Source organism: Ranitomeya variabilis, chromosome 7 (assembly GCF_051348905.1).
Source record: "Ranitomeya variabilis isolate aRanVar5 chromosome 7, aRanVar5.hap1, whole genome shotgun sequence".
Lineage (NCBI taxonomy): Eukaryota > Metazoa > Chordata > Amphibia > Anura > Dendrobatidae > Ranitomeya > Ranitomeya variabilis.
This window is the reverse complement of record NC_135238.1, coordinates 61,337,763-61,362,579: the sequence shown is the minus strand read 5'-3', so window position 1 is coordinate 61,362,579 and position 24,817 is coordinate 61,337,763. Positions and strand designations below refer to the sequence as shown.

At 45.7% G+C, this 24,817-nt stretch overlaps 1 long non-coding RNA gene across 1 annotated transcript in view; it reads left to right on the top strand.

The window, feature by feature from the left end:
• Nucleotides 1–23,721, top strand: part of LOC143784945 (uncharacterized) — a 28,769-nt gene extending 5,048 nt beyond the window's left edge. The window contains exons 2-3 of the long non-coding RNA XR_013217928.1: nucleotides 22,725–22,773; nucleotides 23,086–23,721. This is a non-coding gene — a long non-coding RNA (uncharacterized LOC143784945). The remainder of the gene's footprint in view (nucleotides 1–22,724; nucleotides 22,774–23,085) is intronic.
• Nucleotides 23,722–24,817: the final 1,096 nt, after the last annotated feature.

Below are 24,817 nucleotides of genomic sequence, written 5' to 3'. Positions count from 1 at the left end.
CTGCCTCATGTCTCTACATACTTTCCCCATGTCTTTAATTAATAAAATATTATTTATTGAAAAAAAAATGGCGTGGGCTCCCGTGCAATTTTCAAAACCAGCATAAGGAAAGCCAGCAACTGGGGGTGGATGTTTATAGCCTGGGAAGGAAGGAATATCTTTGGGGACTCCCAGGCTGGATAATTAGCCTTTACTGGCTATTAAAATGGGGGTCCCCCCAAACAAATGATGTGGGGTTCCCCCATAATTGCTAACCAGCAAAGGCTATGCAGACAGCTGTGGGCTGATATTAACCCCTTTCTGACATTAGACGTACTATCCCGTCGAGGTGGGGTGGGCCAGTGCAGCGCCCCAGAGTCCTGGTCGTTGCAGTAATGTCATTCTTCCACCAGGGGGAGTGATATTACATCTGATGGCAATAAAGATCTCCTGTTCAGGTGTCACAGCCACACCACACACTTCACACTCCAGTCCACTAGGGGGAGCAAAGGTTCTATCTATTAGGCCACTCCTCACAGTTAGGTAAAACTGGTGGGTTGGTTAGGAAGTGGAGAGAGGCGAGCTGGACTCCATCCAGTGAGCATCAGATGGAGTTCCTGGCTGGAGACCCAGAGAGAGAGATCTCCAGGCCGAGCTGGCTGGAGCAAGGCCCAGCCAGATCCAGACTATGGTCTGAGGTAGAAGAGGGTCCACGGAGCTGCGCCTGCACCCCAAGCGGCAGCATCCAAAGAAAGAGACATTGAAAGGAAGCGTGTTCTAGTGAGTGAGAAACGAAGGCATAGCAACAAGTGGATACCAGAGAGGATAGTAGATGTGAGGAGCTGCATCCTTCTGGTGTGCGTTCCGGTAGCCAGGATACCGAGGGAGTAAAGTGCTCTACGCCATTACTTCAGAGACTGGCAGGACAGTCAATTCCAAGTTGGCTGCCCGACCTAAAATACCTAAGAAGACACGGTGGCAAATTGTGGGGGTCGGGGCGTCTCTAGGGTCCCTATAAACAAGCCTCAGGCCATTCTGTCATACGGGTTTTGTTCTATCCGACCACGGGGAACAGAGAGCAGAGTAACAGCAGTGAGGACTTCATTAGAGCATAAGCAAGTGAGGACCTACTGAGTTACTGTGCGCATAGGAAGGCTATTGCATACCACCTGAATAAGGAGACTCTGGATTTGCCTTCAGACCGGCCGGACTCTGCCTACCCTGTGATCCAGTGCCTTGGACTGTGGACACTGAAGCCTTCAGTAAAAGGTAAAGAGACTGCAACCTTGTGTCCTCATTATTTCCTGCACCTTACAACTTCCACCATCACCATCTACACTTCTGGGAAGCCCTGGGGATACACTTCACCTGTGGGAAGGTATACCATCTTGCTGCCATAACATCACCCCAGCGGACCCCTAAGCAGCGTCGGTCACCCTGACCGAATACCACAGGTGGTGTCACGAACACCGTACAAACTACACCTTTAATTGGACGCCCCTCAAAGGGCCACGGACCGGGTCAGGCCACCATGACATCCCCCGAACCGAAGGACCCGGTGCCGAGTACCCCATTGCCCTTGCGTAGGGGCGCTCCACCCGTATGACCACCGACGGGATAGTATGTCATAGCGATTGGCCGCGCTCACGGGGGGAGCATGGCCGATCGCAGCCGGGTGTCAGCTGACTATCGCAGCTGACATCCGGCACTATGTGCCAGGAGCGGTCACGGACCGCCCCCGGCACATTAACCCCCGGCACACTGCAATCAAACATGATCGCACCATTCCGGCGCTACAGGGAAGCATCGCGCAGGGAGGGGGCTCCCTGCGTTCTTCCCTGAGACCCTCTGTACAAGGCGATGTGCTCACCTTGTACCGAGCGTCTCCTCCCTGCAGGCCCCGGATCCAAAATGGCCACGGGGCTACTTCCGGGTCCTGCAGGGAGGTGGCTTACCAGCGCCTGCTCAGAGCAAGTGCTGGTAAGCCTGCAGCCCTACATGTCAGATCGCTGATCTGACACAGTGCTCTGCAAAGTGTCAGATCAGCGATCTGACCATATAACATGATGCCCCCCTGGGGCAATGTTATAAAGTAAAAAAATATATATTCACATGTGTAAAAAAAAAATCCTCACTTGTACTCAGGACAAATTGCACAAACTCGTTTGGGGTCCAATTTCTCCTGTTACCCTTGAGAAAATACAAAACTGGGGGCTAAAAATAATGTTTGTGGAAAAAAAAAATTATTTTCACAGCTCTGCGTCATAAACTGTAGTGAAACACTTGGCGATTCAAAGCTCTCACAACATATCTAGATAAGATACTTAGGGGATCTACTTTCCAAAATGGTGTCACTTGTGGGGGGTTTCAATGTTTAGGCACATCAGGGGCTCCCCATCGCAACATGGTGTCCCATCGTCCCATCCCAGCGTACTCAGGACAAATTTCACAACAATGTTTGGGGTACAATTTCTTCTGGTAACCTTGGGAAAATAAAAAATTGGGGGCAAAAATTTCATTTTTGTGAAAAAATATCATTTTTTATTTTTACGGTTCTACATTATAAACTTCTGTGAAGCACTTGGTGGGTCAAAGTGCTCACCACACATCTAGATAAGTTCCTTTGGAGGTCTACTTTCCAAAATGGTGTCACTTGTGGGGTGTTTCAATGTTTAGGCACATTAGTGGCTCTTCAAACGCAACATGGCATCCCATCTCAATTCCAGCCAATTTTGCATTGAAAAGTCAAATAGCGCTCCTTCCCTTCCGAGCTCTGCCTTGCGCCCAAACAGTGGTTTACCCCCACATATGGGGTATCAGGGTACTCAGGACAAATTGTACAACAACCTTTGGGGTCCATTTTTTCCTGTTACCCTTGGTAAAATAAAACAAATTGGAGCTGAAGTAAATTTTTTGTGAAAAAAATTAAATGTTCATTTTTTTTAAACATTCCAAAAAGTCCTGTGAAGCACCAGAAGAGTTAATAAACTTCTTGAATGTGGTTTTGAGCACCTTGTGGGGTGCAGTTTTTAGAATGGTGGCACACTTGGTTATTTTCTATCATATAGACCCCTCAAAATGACTTCAAATGTGATGTGGTCCCTAAAAAAAAATGGTGTTGTAAAAATGAGAAATTGCTGGTCAAATTTTCACCCTTATAACTCCAACAAAAAAATGTTGTTTCCAAAATTGTGCTGATGTAAAGTAGACATGTGGGAAATGTTACTTATTAAGTATTTTGTGTGAATATGTCTGTGATGTAAGGGCATAAAAATTCAAAGTTGGAAAATTGCAAAATTTTCAAAATTTTCTCCAAATTTCCACTTTTTCACAAATAAATGCAGGTAATATCAAATAAATTTTAACACTATCAGGAAGTACAATATGTCTCGAGAAAACAATGTCAGAATCACTGGGATCCGTTGAAGCTTTCCAGAGTTATAACCTCATAAAGGGACAGTGATCAGAATTGTAAAAATTGGCCTGGTCATTAACGTGCAAACCACCCTTGGGGGTAAAGGGGTTAATAGCCTAGGAAGGGACCATGGATATTGACCCCCTGGCTAAAAAGATCAGCACTCAGCTGCTCCAGAACAGGCGCAATTCCGGCACTTAGCCTCGCTCTTCCCCTGTAGCGGTGGCAAGTGGGGTAATAGTTGTAGGGTTGATGTCACCTTTGTATTGTAAGGTGACATCAAGCTGGCTTAGTAATGGAGATCTGGCAATAAGACACCTATCCATTACTAATCCTTTAGTAGTCAAAGGGTTAAATAAAGATACAGCCAGAGAAAATCATCCCAGTTCAGGCTGTGAGGGAGCGCAGCTGCAGTAACGGCACCGCTAATCACTGACGCTGCTGTTCGCAGCCGTGATGAACTGTGATGACCTCTGTAGCGTGGGCAAATGCCAGAGAGAGACAGTCTCTGAGAGAGAGAGAGAGAATCCAGAATGGAAAAATGCAGCTACGGGCATGCTCAATGTAAAAAGACGGAATCGTACTCTGTATTCACTCATTTGACAAATGCGGCGCCATAGACTTCCATTATAGCAAAATCCGCAAGGCGCCGGATCCGTTGCTGACAGTTTTTTAGACAGACACAAAAAACGTTCCTCTGTGCATTCTCTCCGGCCGCTGGACCAATAATTTTTGATGGATCCGGTGAAAAATGGATGAAACGTGAGGCAGTCCGGCGCCAATACAACTCTATGAGAAAAAAACGGATCCGGCGGAAAAAAACGGATATTTTTTTTTCTAAGTTCGCCTGATTGTGCCTGATGGCAAAATCCTGATGTGTGAAAGTAGCTTTACATCCACATGTGACAAAAAAGCCAAAGTGAGTGGGACATGGGGGAGACAGGATGTGAACGTGCCCATCTGTATAATCTATGAAAAGTTACATCACTTTAGTAGCGTAACGAACATCAGAAACAACCAGTTTCTTATTGGAGTAACATTTCCAGCAAAACACACACAGGCGCACACCACTGAGAAGATCTACCTAATTCATTAAGTGGCCACACCTCTTAATTCCTTCACGACGTCTGACATACATGTATGTCATATTTCGTGTTTCTGCATTTGATGTGGGCTCGGACTTTGAGCCCACATCTCTCCGGCAGATAATGACTAATTTAATCAGCCATCATGTGCCACTAACAGCAGCGGATGGAGCGAAGCCCCGCGCGTGCTTATTAATCTGATTAATCCCACTGTCAGGGATTGACACGCCAGCAGGGGGCACATCATTCCACCTGCCCATCAAGACCCCTGTGACGTTATTGGAGCGCCCCCTCGTCAAGGCAGTGGGGTACTCGGCACCGGGTCCTTCGGTTCGGGGGAATGTCACGGTGGCCCGAACCGGTCCGTGGCCCTTGTAGGGATGTCCAATAAATGGAATAGTTTTTATGGTTTTAGGAAAGGTCTTTAAAGGGGTAGTTCGTGACGTCACTTGTGGTATTCGGTCAGGGTGACCGACGCTGCTTAGGGGTCCGTTGGGGTGATGTTATGGCAGCAAGATGGTATACCTTCCCACAGGTGAAGTGTATCCCCAGGGCTTCCCAGAAGTGTAGATAGTGATGGTGGAAGTTGTAAGGTGCAGGAAATAACGAGGACACGAGGTTGCAGTCTCTTTACCTTTTACTGAAGGCTTCAGTGTCCACAGTCCAAGGCACTGGATCACAGGGTAGGCAAAGTCCGGCCGGTCTGAAGGCAAATCCAGAGTCTCCTTATTCAGGTGGAATGCGATAGCCTTTCTATGCGCTCAGTAACTCAGTAGGTCCTCACTTGCTTATGCTCTAATGAAGTCCTCACTGATGTTACTCTTCTCTCTGTTCCCCGTGGTCGGATAGAACAAAACCCGTATCACAGAATGGCCTGAGGCTTGTTTATAGGGACCCTAGAGACACCCCGACCCCCATAATTTGCCACCGTGTCTTCTTAGGTATTTTAGGTCGGGCAGCCAACTTGGAATTGACTGTCCTGCCAGTCTTTGAAGTAACGGCATAGAGCACTTTACTCCCTCGGTATCCTGGCTACCGGAACGCGCACCAGAAGGATGCAGCTCCTCACGTCTACTATCCTCTCTGGTATCCACTTGTTGCTATGCCTTCGTTTCTCACTCACTAGAACACGCTTCCTTTCAATGATTCTTTCTTTGGATGCTGCCGCATGGGGTGCAGGCGCAGCTCCGTGGACCCTCTTCTTCCTCAGACCGTAGTCTGGATCTGGCTGGGCCTTGCTCCAGCCAGCTCGGCCTGGAGACCTTTCTCTCAGTCTCCAGCCAGGAACTCCATCTGATGCTCACTGGATGGAATCCAGCTCGCTTCTCCCTACTTCCTAACCAACCCACCAGTTTTACCTGACTGTGAGGAGTGGCCTAATAGATAGAACCTTTGCTCCCCCTAGTGGACTGGAGTGTGAAGCGTGTCGTGTGGCTGTGATACCTGAACAGGACCTGAACCTTTATTGCCTTCAGACGTAATATCACTCCCCCTGGTGGAAGAATTACATTACTGCAACGACCAGGACTCTGGGGCGCCCATGGCAGGTGTTCATAGGAGATTGTGATTTTCTCTATACACGGCCATGCTGAAGCCCTGCTATTTAGGTACAATCGATCAGACGATCGCAGCTTCAAGCCCCCTAACTGGACTATTAAATACAGGAAAAAGTGACAACATTTTTTGGGAAAAATATAGGAAAAAAAACAACACAAAAGTTCACATCACCCCCGTTTTGCCCCACTAAAAAACAATAAAAATAAAAACTACATGTATGTGGTATCGCTGCATTTCTAAAAGTCCGATCCATAAAAATATAAAGAAAATTTATTTGATCAGTAAACCGAAAAACAAGAAAAAAAAAAGCATCTTGTAAAATGGAGACAAAACCAAATTTTTTTCAATTTAAATTTTCACATTTTTTTTGGCCACTTAAATTATTATTATTATTATTTATTGTTATAGCGCCATTTATTTCATTGCACTTTACGTGTAAGGAGGGGTATACATAATAAAAACAAGTATAATAATCTTAAACAATACAAGTCATAACTGGTACAGGAGGAGAGAGGACCCTGCCCGCGAAGGCTCACAATCTACAAGGGATGGGTGAGAATACAGTAGGCAAGGATAGAGCTGGTCATGCAGCGGTTTGGTCGATCGGTGGTTACTGCAGGTTGTAGGCTTGTCGGAAGAGGTGGGTCTTCAGGCTCTTTTTGAAGGTTTCGATGGTAGGCGAGAGTCTGATGTGTTGTGATAGAGGGTTCCAGAGTAGGGGTGATACGCGAGAGAAATCTTGTATACGATTGTGGGAAGAGGAGATAAGAGGGGAGTAGAGCAGGAAATCTTGTGAGGATCGGAGGTTGCGTGTAGGAAAATACCGGGAGACGAGGTCACAGATGTAAGGTGGAGACAGGTTGTGGATGGCTTTGTACGTCATGGTTAGGGTTTTGTACTGGAGTCTCTGGTCAATGGGGAGCCAGTGAAGGGATTGACAGAGGGGAGAGGCCGGGGAATAGCGGGGGGACAGGTGGATTAGTCGGGCAGCAGAGTTTAGAATAGATTGGAGGGGTGTGAGGGTGTTAGAGGGGAGGCCACAGAGCAGGAGGTTGCAGTAGTCAGGGCGAGAGATGATGAGGGCATGGACTAGGGTTTTTGCAGATTCTTGGTTGAGGAATGTACGGATTCATGAAATATTTTTGAGTTGAAGTCGGCAGGAAGTGGAAAGGGCTTGGATACGTGGTTTGAAGGAGAGATCAGCATCAAGGATTACCCCGAGGCAGCGAGCTTGTGGGACTTAGGAGAGTGGGCAGCCATTTACTGTAATGGATAGGTTTGTTGGGGGGGTCGCGTGAGATGGGGGAAAGATGATGAATTCTGTTTTGTCCATGTTAAGTTTCAGAAATCTAGCAGAGAAGAAGGATGAAATAGCGGATAGACATTGAGGGATTCTGGTTAGTAGGGAGGTGATATCTGGTCCAGAGATGTAGATCTGTGTGTCATCAGCATAGAGGTGATACTGAAAGCCATGAGATTCTATGAGCTGTCCCAGGCCAAAGGTGTAAATGGAGAAGAGCAGATGCCCTAGGACTGAACCTTGTTGGACTCCGACAGATAGGGGGCGAGGTGAGGAGGTGGTGTGTGAGTGGGAGTCGCTGAATGTCCGGTCTGTTAGGTATGATGAGATCCAGGATAGGGCCAAGTCTGTGATGCCAAGGGATGAGAGGGTCTGTAATAATAGGGAATGGTCCACTGTGTCAAAGGCAGCCGACAGGTCGAGGAGGAGGAGGACAGAGTAGTGTCGCTTGCTCTTGGCAGTTAAGAGGTCATTGGTGACCTTAGTTAGGGCAGTTTCAGTGGAATGGTGTGACCGGAAGCCAGATTGTAAGTGGTCAAAGAGGGAGCAAGAAGAGAGATGGGAGGACAGTTCAAGGTAGACATGTTGTTCTAGTAGTTTGGAGGCATAGGGGAGAATGTTATGAACTATACTTTTGGGCTCCCTCTTGTGGTCACTTGCGGTATGGCTCTTGGATACTCTTTCCCCAGGTTGGTAGTCACCTGGTTCGTTAAGACTCTGGGTGTTTCTATTTAAACTTCCTGGAGTCCTAGTCCATTGCCTGGCATCCATGTAATCAGTCCTTGTCTGGTTGCTCTTGTCTACTGGTCCTGATTTTTGCAACATAAGCTAAGTCCTGCTTTCTTGTTTTTTGTTTATTTGTATTATTCTGTTTTTTGTCCAGCTTGTTCATAATGTGATTCCTGATTTTGCTGGAAGCTCTTAGGGGGCTGATATTCTCCCCCCATACCATTAGTCGGTACGGGGGTTCTTGGATATTCAGCGTGGATATTTTTGTAGGGTTTTTCGCTGACCACATAAGTCCGCTTTCTATATTTCTGCTATTATTTAGTGGGCCTCTCTTTGCTGAATCTAGTTCATACTTACGTTTGTCCTTTCCTCTTACCTCACCGTTATTATTTGTTGGGGGCCTGTATCTACTTTGGGGTACCTTTCTCTGGAGGCAAGTGAGGTCTGTATTTTCTCTGAAAGGGTTAGTTAGATCTCCGGCTGGCGCGAGACGTCTAGAACCAACGTAGGTACGTTCCCCGGCTGCTATTAGTTGTGGGCTAGGATCAGGTATGTGGTCAGCTTAGTTACCACCTCCCTAAGAGCTAGTTTTTATGTTTGCAGACTTTGCTGAAGACCCTGAGATCCTCTGCCATTAGGATCACAACAGTATGCCAGGCCACTGAATAGTTAATGCATTGCAGAAGTGGGATTAAAAGAAAAAGAAGTTCTGAGTTTTTTTTTTTTTTCTTCCTTCCCCTTTATCTCTGAATGGCTTGAAACTCTGCTGCAGACATGAATGTGCAAACTCTGATTACTAGTGTGGATCAGCTTGCTGCTCGTGTGCAGGGCATTCAAGATTTTGTTATTAGCAGTCCTATGTCAGAGCCTAAGATTCCTATTCCTGAGCTGTTCTCTGGAGATCGATTTAAATTTAGGAATTTTAGGAATAATTGTAAATTGTTTCTATCTTTGAGACCTCGTTCGTCTGGAGACTCAGCTCAGCAAGTTAAAATTGTTATCTCCTTCTTGCGGGGCGACCCTCAGGATTGGGCTTTCTCATTGGCGCCAGGAGATCCGGCATTGGCGAATATTGATGCGTTTTTTCTGGCGCTCGGATTGCTTTATGAGGAGTCCAATCTTGAAATTCAGGCAGAGAAGGCTTTGCTGGCTATTTCTCAGGGCCAGGATGAAGCCGAAGTGTATTGCCAAAAATTTCGGAAATGGTCCGTGCTTACTCAGTGGAATGAGTGTGCTCTGGCCGCAAATTTCAGAAATGGCCTTTCTGAAACCATTAAGAATGTGATGGTGGGCTTTCCCATTCCTACAAGTCTGAATGATTCTATGACGCTGGCCATTCAGATTGATCGGCGTTTGCGGGAGCGCAAATCCGCTAATCCTTTGGCGGTGTTGTCGGAACAGACGCCTGATTTAATGCAATGTGATAGAATTCAGACTAGAACTGAATGGCAAAATCATAGACGTCAGAATGGGTTGTGTTTTTACTGTGGTGATTCTACACATGTTTTATCAGCATGCTCTAAACGCCTAACAAAGTTTGTTAGTCCTGTCGCCGTTGGTAACTTGCAGCCTAAATTTATTTTGTCTGTGACTTTAATTTGCTCATTGTCTTCCTACCCTGTTATGGCGTTTGTGGATTCAGGCGCTGCCCTGAGTCTTATGGACTTGTCGTTTGCCAGGCGCTGTGGTTTTGTCCTGGAGCCTTTAGAAAATCCTATTCCTCTTAGAGGAATTGATGCTACGCCATTGGCGGAGAATAAACCGCAGTATTGGACACAAGTGACCATGTGCATGACTCCTGAACATCGGGAGGTGATTCGTTTTCTTGTTCTGCATAAAATACATGATTTGGTCGTTTTGGGTCTGCCATGGTTACAGGCTCATAATCCTGTTCTGGATTGGAGGGCTATGTCTGTGTCAAGTTGGGGTTGTCAGGGAATTCATTGCGATTCCCCGTCGGTGTCTATTGCTTCCTCCACTCCTTCAGAAGTTCCTGAGTATTTGCTTGACTATCAGGATGTGTTCAGTGAGTCCAGGTCCAGTGCTCTTCCTCCTCATAGGGACTGTGACTGCGCTATAGATTTGATTCCTGGTAGTAAGTTTCCTAAGGGACGATTATTTAATCTGTCGGTACCTGAGCATGCCGCGATGCGTTCTTATATAAAGGAGTCTTTGGAGAAGGGACATATTCGTCCATCCTCTTCCCCTCTTGGTGCGGGATTCTTTTTTGTGGCCAAGAAAGACGGATCTTTGAGACCTTGTATAGACTATCGGCTTCTGAATAAAATCACGGTTAAATTTCAATACCCTCTGCCACTATTGTCGGACTTGTTTGCTCGGATTAAGGGTGCCTGTTGGTTCACCAAGATAGATCTTCGTGGTGCGTACAACCTTGTGCGCATTAGGCACGGAGATGAATGGAAAACTGCATTTAATACGCCCGAAGGTCATTTTGAGTACTTGGTGATGCCTTTTGGGCTCTCTAATGCTCCTTCAGTGTTTCAATCCTTTATGCATGACATCTTCCGGAAGTATCTAGATAAATTTGTGATTGTTTATCTGGATGACATTTTAGTTTTTTCTGATGATTGGGATTCTCATGTAAAGCAGGTCAGGGTGGTGTTTCAGGTTTTGCGTGATAATGCTTTGTTTGTGAAGGGCTCAAAGTGTCTCTTTGGAGTGCAGAAGGTTTCCTTTTTGGGTTTTATTTTTTCCCCTTCTGCTGTGGAGATGGACCCAGTCAAGGTCCGAGCTATTCATGATTGGACTCAACCTACGTCTGTTAAGAGTCTTCAGAAGTTTTTGGGTTTTGCTAATTTCTACCGTCGTTTTATTGCTAACTTTTCTAGCGTTGTTAAACCTCTGACGGATATGACCAAGAAAGGTTCTGATGTCGCTAATTGGGCTCCTGCGGCCATTGAGGCCTTCCGGGAGCTGAAGCGCCGGTTTACTTCGGCGCCTGTTTTGTGCCAGCCTGATGTCTCACTTCCCTTTCAGGTTGAAGTGGATGCTTCTGAGATTGGTGCAGGAGCTGTTTTGTCGCAGAGAGGCTCTGGTTGCTCTATGATGAAACCATGTGCTTTCTTTTCCAGGAAGTTTTCGCCGGCTGAGCGGAACTATGATGTTGGTAATCGGGAGTTATTGGCCATGAAGTGGGCATTTGAGGAGTGGCATCATTGGCTCGAGGGAGCTAAGCATCGTGTGGTGGTCTTGACTGATCACAAAAATCTGATGTATCTCGAGTCTGCTAAACGCCTGAATCCTAGACAGGCTCGTTGGTCATTGTTTTTCTCCCGTTTTGACTTTGTGGTCTCATACCTGCCTGGTTCGAAAAATGTGAAGGCTGATGCTCTCTCTAGGAGCTTTGTGCCTGACTCTCCTGGAGTCTCAGAGCCGGCTGGTATTCTTAAAGAGGGAATGATTTTGTCGGCCATTTCTCCTGATTTGCGATGTGTATTGCAGAGATTTCAGGCTGGTAGACCTGACTCTTGTCCACCTGATAGACTGTTTGTTCCTGATAAATGGACCAGCAGAGTTATTTCCGAGGTTCATTCCTCGGTGTTGGCAGGGCATCCTGGGATTTTTGGTACCAGAGATTTGGTGGCTAGGTCCTTTTGGTGGCCTTCCTTGTCACGGGATGTGCGTGCTTTTGTGCAGTCCTGTGGGACTTGTGCTCGGGCTAAGCCTTGCTGTTCTCGTGCCAGCGGGTTGCTTTTGCCCTTGCCTGTCCCGAAGAGGCCTTGGACACACATTTCCATGGATTTCATTTCAGATCTTCCGGTGTCTCAGGGAATGTCTGTCATCTGGGTGGTGTGTGATCGTTTTTCCAAGATGGTCCATTTGGTGCCCTTGCCTAAGTTGCCTTCCTCTTCCGATCTGGTTCCTTTGTTTTTTCAGAATGTGGTTCGTTTGCACGGCATTCCTGAGAATATCGTGTCTGACAGAGGATCCCAGTTTGTGTCCAGATTCTGGCGATCTTTTTGTGCTAAGATGGGCATTGATCTGTCGTTCTCGTCTGCCTTTCATCCTCAGACTAATGGCCAAACGGAGCGAACTAATCAGACGCTGGAGGCTTATTTGAGATGTTTTGTTTCTGCGGATCAGGATGATTGGGTGACCTTCTTGCCATTGGCTGAGTTTGCCCTCAATAATCGGGCTAGTTCCGCTACTTTGGTTTCGCCATTTTTCTGCAACTCTGGTTTTCATCCTCGTTTCTCCTCGGGTCATGTTGAGCCTTCTGACTGTCCTGGGGTGGATTCTGTGGTTGATAGGTTGCATCGGACTTGGAATCATGTGGTGGACAATTTGAAGTTGTCACAGGAGAAGGCTCAGCGTTTTGCCAACCGCCGCCGCGGTGTGGGTCCCCGACTTCGTGTTGGGGATTTGGTTTGGTTGTCTTCTCGGTTTGTCCCTCTGAAGGTTTCCTCTCCTAAGTTTAAGCCTCGCTTTATTGGTCCTTATAGAATTTTGGAGGTCCTTAATCCGGTGTCTTTTCGTTTGGATCTTCCTGTGTCGTTTGCCATTCACAATGTGTTCCATAGGTCTTTGTTGCGGCGGTACATTGTGCCTGTGGTTCCTGCTCTTGACCCTCCTGCTCCGGTCTTGGTTGAGGGCGAGTTGGAGTATGTGGTGGAGAAGATCTTAGATTCTCGTCTCTCTAGACGGAGGCTTCAGTATCTGGTCAAATGGAAGGGCTATGGTCAGGAGGATAATTCCTGGGTGGTCGCCTCTGATGTTCATGCGGCCGATTTGGTTCGTGCCTTTCATGCTGCCCATACTGATCGCCCTGGTGGTTGTAGTGAGGGTTCGGTGACCCCTCCTTAAAGGGGGGTACTGTTATGAACTATACTTTTGGGCTCCCTCTTGTGGTCACTTGCGGTATGGCTCTTGGATACTCTTTCCCCAGGTTGGTAGTCACCTGGTTCGTTAAGACTCTGGGTGTTTCTATTTAAACTTCCTGGAGTCTTAGTCCATTGCCTGGCATCCATGTAATCAGTCCTTGTCTGGTTGCTCTTGTCTACTGGTCCTGATTTTTGCAACATAAGCTAAGTCCTGCTTTCTTGTTTTTTGTTTATTTGTATTATTCTGTTTTTTGTCCAGCTTGTTCATAATGTGATTCCTGATTTTGCTGGAAGCTCTTAGGGGGCTGATATTCTCCCCCCATACCGTTAGTCGGTACGGGGGTTCTTGGATATTCAGCGTGGATATTTTTGTAGGGTTTTTCACTGACCACATAAGTCCGCTTTCTATATTTCTGCTATTATTTAGTGGGCCTCTCTTTGCTGAATCTAGTTCATACTTACGTTTGTCTGTCATGATCTCTGCAGGCAGAGATCATAGCAAGCCTATAGAGGGACAAGCTCTCGGAAGATGGAACTATACTGACCATGAACTAAGCCTGCCGCGCAACTAGAAATAGCCAGGTAGCATTTCCTATTTATCGCTAGATGCCCAGCTCTGGCCTAAGACCTAAATAGCTAGCAGAGGGAAATATAAGACCTGGCTCACCTCTAGAGAAATATTCCAAAGAAGACAGTAGCCCCCCACATATAATGACGGTGAGTTCAGATGAAACAACAAACGCAGCAGGAAAATAGTCTTAGCAAATTTGAGGTCCGCTTACTAGATAGCAGAAGACAGATAGTATACTTTCATGGTCAGCAGAAAAACACTAACAAAACACCATCCAGAGATTACCTTAAACTCTGGCATTAACTCATAACGCCAGAGTAGCAATCCCTGATCAACGAGAGCTTTCCAGACACAGTAACAAAACTTCAGCTGTGAACTGGAACAAATAGGCAAAACAAAACATGGACAAAAGTCCAACTTATCTAGTAGTTGTCTAGAAGCAGGAACAAGCACTGAGAGGCATCAGATAACATTGTTGACCGGCAAGAAACCACCAGAGAAATGAGCTTAAATAGCGACACCCACTACTGATGGAACCAGGTGAAACAGGAAAGAGGATGACAAGTCCAATTCCACAAGCGGCCACCGGGGGAGTCCAGAATCCAAATTCACAACAGTACCCCCCCCTCAAGGAGGGGGCACCGAACCCTCACCAGATCCACCAGGGCGACCAGGATGAGCCCTATGGAAGACACGAACAAGATCAGAAGCATGAACATCAGATGCATTGACCCAAGAATTATCCTCCTGGCCGTAACCCTTCCAGTTGACCAGATACTGGAGTTTCCGTCTGGAAACACGAGAGTCCAAAATTTTCTCCACAACGTACTCCAACTCACCCTCAACCAACACCGGAGCAGGAGGCTCAACTGAAGGTACAACAGGTACCTCATACCTGCGCAATAACGACCGATGAAAAACGTTATGAATGGAAAAGGACGCAGGGAGGTCCAAACGGAAAGAAACAGGATTAAGAATCTCCAATATTCTATAAGGGCCGATGAACCGAGGTTTAAACTTAGGAGAAGAGACCCTCATAGGGACAAAACGAGAAGACAACCACACTAAATCTCCAACACAAAGCCGAGAACCAACACGACGATGACGGTTGGCAAAACGCTGAGTCTTCTCCTGGGACAACTTCAAATTGTCCATAACCTGCCCCCAGATGTGATGCAATCTCTCCACCACCGCATCCACTCCAGGACAATCCGAGGATTCCACCTGACCGGAGGAAAATCGAGGGTGAAACCCCGAATTACAGAAAAACGGGGACACCAAGGTGGAAGAACTGGCCCGATTATTGAGGGCGAACTCTGCCAATGGCAAAAAAGCAACCCAATCATCCTGGTCAGCAGAGACAAAACACCTCAGATATGTCTCAAGGGTCTGATTAGTCCGCTCGGTCTGGCCATTAGTCTGAGGGTGAAAAGCAGATGAAAAAGACAAATCTATGCCCATCCTAGCACAGAATGCCCGCCAAAATCTAGACACAAATTGGGTACCTCTGTCAGAAACAATATTCTCAGGAATACCGTGCAATCGGACAACATTCTGAAAAAACAGAGGAACCAACTCAGAAGAAGAAGGCAACTTGGGCAGAGGAACCAAATGGACCATTTTAGAGAAACGGTCACAGACCACCCAGATGACAGACATCTTCTGGGAAACAGGCAGATCTGAAATAAAATCCATCGAGATGTGTGTCCAAGGCCTCTTAGGAATAGGCAAGGGCAACAGCAGTCCGCTAGCTCGAGAACTACAAGACTTGGCCCGAGCACAAACGTCACACGACTGCACAAAGACTCGCACATCTCGTGACAGGGAAGGCCACCAGAAGGATCTTGCCACCAAATCCCTGGTACCAAAAATTCCGGGATGACCTGCCAATGCAGAAGAATGTACCTCAGAGATGACTCTGCTGGTCCAATCATCCGGAACAAACAGTCTATCAGGCGGACAACGATCCGGTCTATCCGCCTGAAACTCTTGCAAGGACCGCCGCAGATCAGGAGAAACGGCCGACAAAATTACTCCCTCCCTAAGGATACCTGTGGGTTCAGAATTACCAGGAGAGTCCGGGTCAAAACTCCTAGAAAGGGCATCTGCCTTAACATTCTTAGAACCCGGTAGGTATGACACCACAAAATTAAAGCGAGAAAAAAATAAAGACCAGCGCGCCTGTCTAGGATTCAGGCGTCTGGCAGTCTCAAGATAAATCAAATTTTTGTGGTCAGTCAATACCACCACCTGATGCCTAGCCCCCTCGAGCCAATGGCGCCACTCCTCAAACGCCCACTTCATGGCCAAAAGCTCCCGATTCCCAACATCATAATTCCGCTCTGCGGGCGAAAATTTGCGAGAAAAGAAGGCACAAGGCCTAATGACGGAGCAGTCGGAACCTTTCTGCGACAACACTGCCCCAGCTCCGATCTCCGAAGCGTCAACCTCAACCTGAAAAGGCAGATTCACATCAGGCTGACGCAACACAGGGGCAGAGGCAAAACGGCGCTTAAGCTCCTGAAAGGCCTCTACAGCATGAGGGGACCAATTAGCAACATCAGCGCCTTGTCTGGTCAAATCAGTCAGTGGTTTAACGACATCCGAAAAACCAGCAATAAATCGGCGGTAAAAGTTGGCAAAGCCCAAAAATCTCTGAAGACCCTTAAGAGAGGAGGGCTGAGTCCAGTCACAAATAGCTTGCACCTTGACGGGATCCATCTCAATGGAAGAGGGAGAAAAAATATACCCCAAAAAGGAAATTTTCTGGACCCCAAAAACGCACTTAGACCCCTTCACACATAAAGAATTAGACCGCAGAACCTGAAAAACTCTCCTGACCTGCTGGACATGAGAGTCCCAGTCATCAGAAAAAATCAGAATATCATCCAGATATATTATCATAAATCTATCCAGAAAATCGCGGAAAATATCATGCATAAAAGACTGGAAAACTGAAGGGGCATTAGAAAGACCAAAAGGCATGACCAAATACTCAAAGTGGCCCTCGGGCGTATTAAATGCGGTCTTCCACTCATCCCCCTGCCTGATCCGCACCAAATTATACGCCCCACGAAGATCAATTTTAGAGAACCACTTAGCACCCTCTATACGAGCAAACAAATCAGTAAGCAATGGCAATGGGTATTGATACTTAACAGTGATCTTATTCAGAAGCCGATAATCAATACATGGTCTCAAAGAGCCGTCTTTTTTTTGAGACAAAGAAAAACCCAGCTCCCAAGGGAGAAGAAGATGGACGAATATGTCCCTTTTCCAAAGACTCCTTTATATATTCCCGCATAGCAGCATGTTCCGGCACAGACAAATTAAACAAACGACCCTTTGGATATTTACAACCCGGTATCAAATCTATGGCACAATCGCACTCACGGTGCGGAGGTAACGACCCAAGCTTGGGTTCGTCAAAGACGTCTTGATAATCAGAGAGGAACTCAGGGACTTCAGAGGGAATGGACGACGAAATAGAAACCAAAGGTACGTCCCCATGAATACCCTTACATCCCCAGCTCAACACAGACATTGCTCTCCAGTCCAAGACTGGGTTGTGAGACTGCAACCATGGCAATCCCAGTACCAAATCGTCATGTAAATTATACAGCACCAGGAAACGAATAATCTCCTGGTGATCCGGATTGATACGCATGGTTACTTGTGTCCAGTATTGTGGTTTATTATTAGCCAATGGGGTGGAGTCAATCCCCTTCAGAGGAATAAGAGTCTCCAAAGGCTCTAAATCAAAACCACAACGATTGGCAAAGGACCAATCCATAAGACTCAGAGCGGCGCCAGAGTCAACATAGGCGTCCGTGGCAATGGATGACAAAGAACAAATCAGGGTTACAGACAAAATAAACTTAGACTGAATGGTGCCAATGGAAACAGACTTATCAAGCTTCTTTGTACGCCTAGAGCATGCTGATATAACATGAGTAGAATCCCCACAATAGAAACACAATCCATTCTTCCGTCTAAAATTCTGTCGCTCGCTCCTGGACAGAATTCTATCACACTGCATACTTTCTGGCGTCTTTTCCATAGACACCGCCAGATGGTGCACCGGTTTGCGCTCCCGCAGACGCCTATCAATCTGTATAGCCATTGTCATGGACTCACTCAGACCTGCAGGCAAAGGGAACCCCACCATAACATCCTTAACGGCATCAGAGAGACCTTCTCTGAAAGTTGCCGCCAAGGCGCACTCATTCCACTGAGTAAGCACAGACCATTTACGGAATTTTTGGCAGAAAACTTCAGCTTCGTCTTGCCCCTGAGATAGTGCCATCAAAGTTTTTTCTGCCTGAAGTTCCAAATGAGGTTCCTCATAAAGCAAGCCCAAGGCCAGAAAAAACGCATCCACATCGCGTAACGCAGGATCCCCTGCTGGCAATGAGAAGGCCCAATCTTGAGGGTCACCCCTGAGCAAGGAAATCACAATCCTAACCTGCTGAGCAGGGTCTCCAGCTGAACGAGACTTCAGGGACAAATAAAGCTTACAATTATTTCGGAAATTCTGGAAGCTAGCTCTATTCCCTGTGAAGAACTCCGGCAAAGGAATTCTCGGCTCAGATACCGGAGCATGTACCACAAAATCTTGTAAATTTTGTACTTTCGTGATGAGATTATTCAAACCCGCAGTTACACTCTGGAGATCCATAATTGTCAGGTGCACACAGAGCATACAGAGATTAGGAGGAGAGAGAGAAAAAAGACTGCAGCAAGGCAGACTGGAAAAAAAAAAAAAAAAAAAATTCCAGCAGACTTCTTATAACTCTCCTTTCTCAACCTGGGTCTTTAACACTTTATTGGCCGGTCAAACTGTCATGATCTCTGCAGGCAGAGATCATAGCAAGCCTATAGAGGGACAAGCTCTCGGAAGATGGAACTATACTGACCATGAACTAAGCCTGCCGCGCAACTAGAAATAGCCAGGTAGCATTTCCTATTTATCGCTAGATGCCCAGCTCTGGCCTAAGACCTAAATAGCTAGCAGAGGGAAATATAAGACCTGGCTCACCTCTAGAGAAATATTCCAAAGAAGACAGTAGCCCCCCACATATAATGACGGTGAGTTCAGATGAAACAACAAACGCAGCAGGAAAATAGTCTTAGCAAATTTGAGGTCCGCTTACTAGATAGCAGAAGACAGATAGTATACTTTCATGGTCAGCAGAAAAACACTAACAAAACACCATCCAGAGATTACCTTAAACTCTGGCATTAACTCATAACGCCAGAGTAGCAATCCCTGATCAACGAGAGCTTTCCAGACACAGTAACAAAACTTCAGCTGTGAACTGGAACAAATAGGCAAAACAAAACATGGACAAAAGTCCAACTTATCTAGTAGTTGTCTAGAAGCAGGAACAAGCACTGAGAGGCATCAGATAACATTGTTGACCGGCAAGAAACCACCAGAGAAATGAGCTTAAATAGCGACACCCACTACTGATGGAACCAGGTGAAACAGGAAAGAGGATGACAAGTCCAATTCCACAAGCGGCCACCGGGGGAGTCCAGAATCCAAATTCACAACAGTTTGTCCTTTCCTCTTACCTCACCGTTATTATTTGTTGGGGGCCTGTATCTACTTTGGGGTACCTTTCTCTGGAGGCAAGTGAGGTCTGTATTTTCTCTGAAAGGGTTAGTTAGATCTCCGGCTGGCGCGAGACGTCTAGAACCAACGTAGGTACGTTCCCCGGCTGCTATTAGTTGTGGGCTAGGATCAGGTATGTGGTCAGCTTAGTTACCACCTCCCTAAGAGCTAGTTTTTATGTTTGCAGACTTTGCTGAAGACCCTGAGATCCTCTGCCATTAGGATCACAACAGGAGAAGTGATATAGGGCGATAGCTAGATACAGAGGATGGGTCAAGAGAAGGCTTTTTGAGGATAGGTGTGATGGAGGCATGTTTAAAGGTTGAGGGGAAAACACCAGTCGTTAGTGATAGGTTGAAGAGATGGGTTAGGTTTGGGATGAAGACTGTGGTGAGGTTTGGGATGAAGTGGGATGGGAGCGGGTCAACTGCACAGGTGGTGAGATGCGATCTTGAGAGTAGAGTGGAGAGTTGATATTCTGTAATGGTGGAGAAGTTGGTTTTGGAGGTGGAGGGCTGGGAAGTCGGGAGAAAGGGCTCTGGGGGTTGTTGACCAAAACTGTCTCTGATATTATCGATCTTCTGCTTGAAAAATGAGGCAAAGTCTTCAGCTGAGATAAGTGGGGAGGGAGGAGGTGCTGGGGGACGAAGGAGAGAATTAAAGGTGTTGAATAACTGTTTAGGGTTGTGAGACAGGGAGGATATGAGAGATGAGAAGTAGGTTTGTTTAGCTGTGGCGAGTGTGGTCTTGAAAGTAGTGAGGGACTGTTTGAATGCGATGAAGTGTTCGTTGGAGTGGGATCTTTTCCATCTGTGCTCAGCAGCAGCTCAGGGCTGTCTGTTGATTTTGTGAGCTTTGGTATGTGTAAGTGTGGCAGCAGATTCCAAAGCTACAGCTATTGTGGTGTTATATAGAGCGGCAGCGTCATCCGCATTGTGTAAGGAACTTATATCTGTGAGAGGGAGGAGGGATTCAGAGAATGAATGTAGGTCAAGATGTTTAAGATTTCTGCGAGGGTGTGAAAGTTTGTGAGGTGGGGATTGTAGACATGGAGTGGAGAGGGAAGAGAATGTGAGAAGGTTGTGGTCAGAGAGAGGAAGAGGTGAGTTAGAGAGGTTAGATAAGGAGCAGAGGCGGATGAAGATGAGGTCCAGTGTGTGACCATCTTTGTGAGTGGCTGCAGAAGACCATTGAGTGAGGCCGAAGGAGGAAGTGAGAGATAGAAGTTTAGTGGCAGCTGAGAGGGAAGTGTCAATGGGGATGTTGAAGTCGCCCATGATGATAGTGGGGATGTCCGCGGAAAGGAAATGAAGTAGCCAGGTTGTGAAGTGGTCAAAGAAGGTGGTGGCTGGCCCTGGGGGGCGATAAATGACAGCCAGTTGGAGGTTGGAGGGGGAGTAGATGCGCACAGAGTGCACCTCAAAGGAAGGGAGGGTGACAGAGGGTTGCAGTGGGATTGGGGTGAAGGATCAGTTATCTGACAGGAGAAAACCAGCTCCTCCGCCATGTTTGCTGCTGGGCCTGGGTGTGTGAGAAAGGTGGAAGCCACCATAAGAGAGTGCAGCAGGGGAGGCTGTGTCAGAAGGGGTGAGCCAGGTTTCGGTGACGGCGAGGAAGGAAAGTTTGGTAGTAACAAAAGGATCATGGATGTAGGAAAGCTTGTTGCCGACAGAGCGAGCATTCCACAGAGCTCCTGTTAGTGGGACTGGGGAAGCGGGGGCTGGGTGAATGGGTATAAGGTTAGAGAGGTTACAGAAGTTTGTGATAGAGCGTAGATGGGGGTAGAACTAACTGTGGGTATGTGGTGAGGAGGACCAGGATTTGGAGAGATATCACCAGCAGTGAAAAGGAGTAGAGAAAGTGTTAGCAGGTGGGAGCAGGAGAGGGCATGAGGTGGCTGCCTGTGCTTGGAGACAGAGGATTGTATGTTAAGGAACAGTTCTGAGGAGGAGGTGAGATGGATGGGGAGGATTGAAGCAGAGATAAACAGTTCCTTAGTTGGTGTAGGGATTAGGGAAGGTAGCATAAAGTGAAGGATTATAGGAGTGAGAGTGAAAATAAACAGAAACATTGTTTACAGTGACTGGCCAGTTACCTTCAGTTTCCTTCAGGTTCAATTCAGGTTTTAATTCTACTGAAATCTTCACACTTCTAGGACACACTTATAGGAATCACACTGCAGACTGAAGTCTATGCAGAAATAAAAAAGAACTATACAAGTTTGTTGTCTGCGTACTCGTACTGACCTGGAGAATCATATTGGGAGGTCAGTTTTACCTTATAGTGAACATGGTTAATAAGAAAAACAAAAAACAATTATGGAATTGCACTTTATTTTCAATTTTAACAAACCTGGAATTTTTTCACATTTTCCAGTACATTACATGGTAAAATGAATGGTGTCATTCAAAAGTACCACTCGTCCCGCAAAAACCGAGCAGTCATACGACTATGTTAATGGAAAGTAAAAAAAGGTTATGGCTTTTGGAAGAAGAGGAGGAAAAAAAAAAAAAAGGAAAACAGCCATGTTAGTAAGGGGATAATGAATTTGGTGCACCCAACTTCAAAATACCCATTCATTAAGACTGGTGTTCACTGTACAATGCCAGTCTTAATGAATCGGTTCCCCTAATGTTCTCATATGATATTAATAATAACATTTCAAAACCTTCTGTATAGAGTCATAATGCTGAGCCCCAGATTATCTCCACAGCTTCATATTATACGCAGAATTATAGCATGCATGTATGAAACACACTGCAGAGAAATAAAAGCGTACTGTCCCTTTAAATTCAGTGTGTTATATGACACTTGTCAGCCAATAGGATTACTGGATTTGAATTTGAAAAAAGCAAACTGTCAATCGTCGTCAGTCTGTTCCAGGACAGATAGCAGAAAAGATGGATGTCGGTGAGTGCTCCTATCCCATCATCTGACACAGACTTATCTCATCACTCTGAAGCTTCATTCATTCATTCATTCATTCATTCATTCATTCATTCTACTGGTGCCCTATACTCCCCCTAGTGGCTGCAGGAAGTTGTATCATTAGGTCACACAGGACGCTCTGCTGCCAGTGTTATTTATTGAGGGAATATTTGCGCCACTCGTGTTATTGGAATTAGTGTCCTGGCACTGATTATGGGGGTTGGGTTTTACACGCTGGTAATAAAGTCCCTCCGGCTGTGATTTCTGGGGCGTTTCCTGTACTTATGGGCATGAAGGACATAGAAATTCATGTATGCCATATATCTTTATTACAATCCAGTGCACCATATGTTTAGCATGTGGTGTTACCTATACTGGTGTCTCTACTATGAGGAGACTCTACAGACCCCAGTAAGGGCTATGCTCCATGTGATCATATTGCCTACATGTGAGTGCAATGGGGGTCCGATACCTGGGTGGGGGTTCACTATGATCAGGTGTGGAAAGCTGTGGTGTTTGTGTCTGACTGTGATTAAATCTTTGTAAACTTTTCCTATGACTTCTACAGCAGAGGATATATACAGGATGGCAGCGAGCCGCAGATATATGGAGGTCAGCAGCTTCATTATATATGGACCCTCGTCCTATTCTCCATCCCTGATGAGTGATAAGTGGACACTCACCGCTTTCTGTTTTCTTTAGGATTTCTACCTCCGCCAGGATTGTGTCTTCGGACCTGGATACTTCTCATGTGAGATTATTTTTTAAATAAACAAAATTTCTAGTTTTTCTGAAAATATAGTGTTATTCCTTTAATCCAGCATTTAATAATCCAGAACATCTATTACTCCCATTCAGGATTGCATTACAATGTAGACTGAGCAAAAAGTCAGTTGGAAAATAGTTTTCAATAGTAGATTGTAAGTTTTCAAAGCCGGGAACAATTCAGAATCCAGCAGGTCCAGCTAAATAACTGGTTAAATGAATTTACCTGTAATTTAACAATTTGATGCCTCTAGACTTTGTATGATAGACCCATTTTCTGCTTGTGTTTTCTTTCTAGCTTGTCCCACCACAAAGGAAGAAAGAGATCAACAACTTCTGATATACTGCATGAGATTCCTCCCATCACCGATCTTCAACATGGAGGTCACTGATCATACCGCATATTATGTCATCCATGTTCTGTCCATAGATGTAAAGGAATGTCTTAATAGATAATTGACTGAATCTATTCTTTTTTTTTTGCGCCTTATGCCAACCAATCATGAAGCTCAGAAAAAATATTTACCATTTCCTTTGGATGAGGAAGAACCTGAGCCAACATCAATGACACCAGAGCAGCCAAAAGAAGAGGAGCTGCAGGAGGCAATGAAGTATCGGAAGGAAGAAGATGAGGCAGAAGACGCCAAGAGGAAAAAAGAAGATGAGAAAAAGTCAGAAGTGAAAGAGGAAGAGAAGAGCAACTCAACAAGAAGAGTTCCGAACCAGCCGGCAAAAAGACAGAGGATCCGTCACAGTCCATGAAATCAGGAATGAAAGAAGAAATTCTGCCAAAGAAGAACAACTCGACCAGAAGAGTTCAGAACCAGCCGGCACAAAGATGGAAGATCCACCAGCGATCCATCCTCAAATACGTCAACACCAACCTCAGAGGAAGGAGGAACATCGTCTGGACCATCCTCCTCAAACCAATGGGACTCTGATGGACCCAATGGATCCAACATTCCAGCTGTAAGAACATCCACAGCTTCAAATCTATTACTAATAAAAAAAATAGACGTAAAATAGTATTTGTTAAATTTAAGGAGCTTAAAATGTAGTAAAATCATTATAAAATTTTTTGTAATATTAGGAGCAGTAATATAGTGTCTAATATTATAATAAGATGACTAACTATAACATTAATTGTAGAATAAAGGGCATAAAAATAGCATGAGCAGGTTTGATCCAGGGTTGTAGGACTGATCGCCTTTCCCCGGGGTCAAGAAGGAATTTTCCCCTTGAGACACTAATTGGTTGAATGTGTCCAGGGGTTTGTGCCTTCTTCTGGATCAACAGCTTTAGTAATTAGGAAATAATTTATAGTTTTAGTGAAATATCACTATAAATGTTAGCAATAATGGTAATAATAAAATAACAATAATCCAACGATATCTAGAATAAAATATTAAGAGTAGAATATTAGTAATATAATAGAAATAAGATCAGTAAAATAGTAACTAAGTAAATATAACATAAATAATAGTAATAAAACAACAGTACTTAGAATATTGATTATAATAATTAATACATAATAAATAGATATTTGATTTTTTGATCCAGGGTTCTAGGACTGATAGCCTTATCCCGGGGTCAAGAAGGAATTTTACCTCTGAGACACTAATTGGCTGAACGTGTCCAGGGTTTTTTGCCTTCTTCTGGATCAACAGCTGTAATTCTAGGGATCCCATAGTACGAGAGAAGTAATAGCAATATTAAGTATAGTTAATATAATAGTAATGATAATAATATATACCGTATTTTCCGGCGTATAAGACGACTTTTTAACCCCCGAAAATCTTCTTAAAAGTCGGGGGTCGTCTTATACGCCGGGAATCGTCTTGTACGCCGGTGTATATGGTGGGTGGGGAGGGGGAGTGATCCTGATGACGAGGGGGCGTCTCACAGGAAAGTGAGTAATCCCCATTACCTTATCCTAGCGGTGCAGCGTGGGGGTGTCAGTGCTGGGAGCGGCGGCGGCTGCTGTGTTCTGGTGCGGCGGCTCCTCTTCTGTGTGGGGCCTCTGTGCTGTG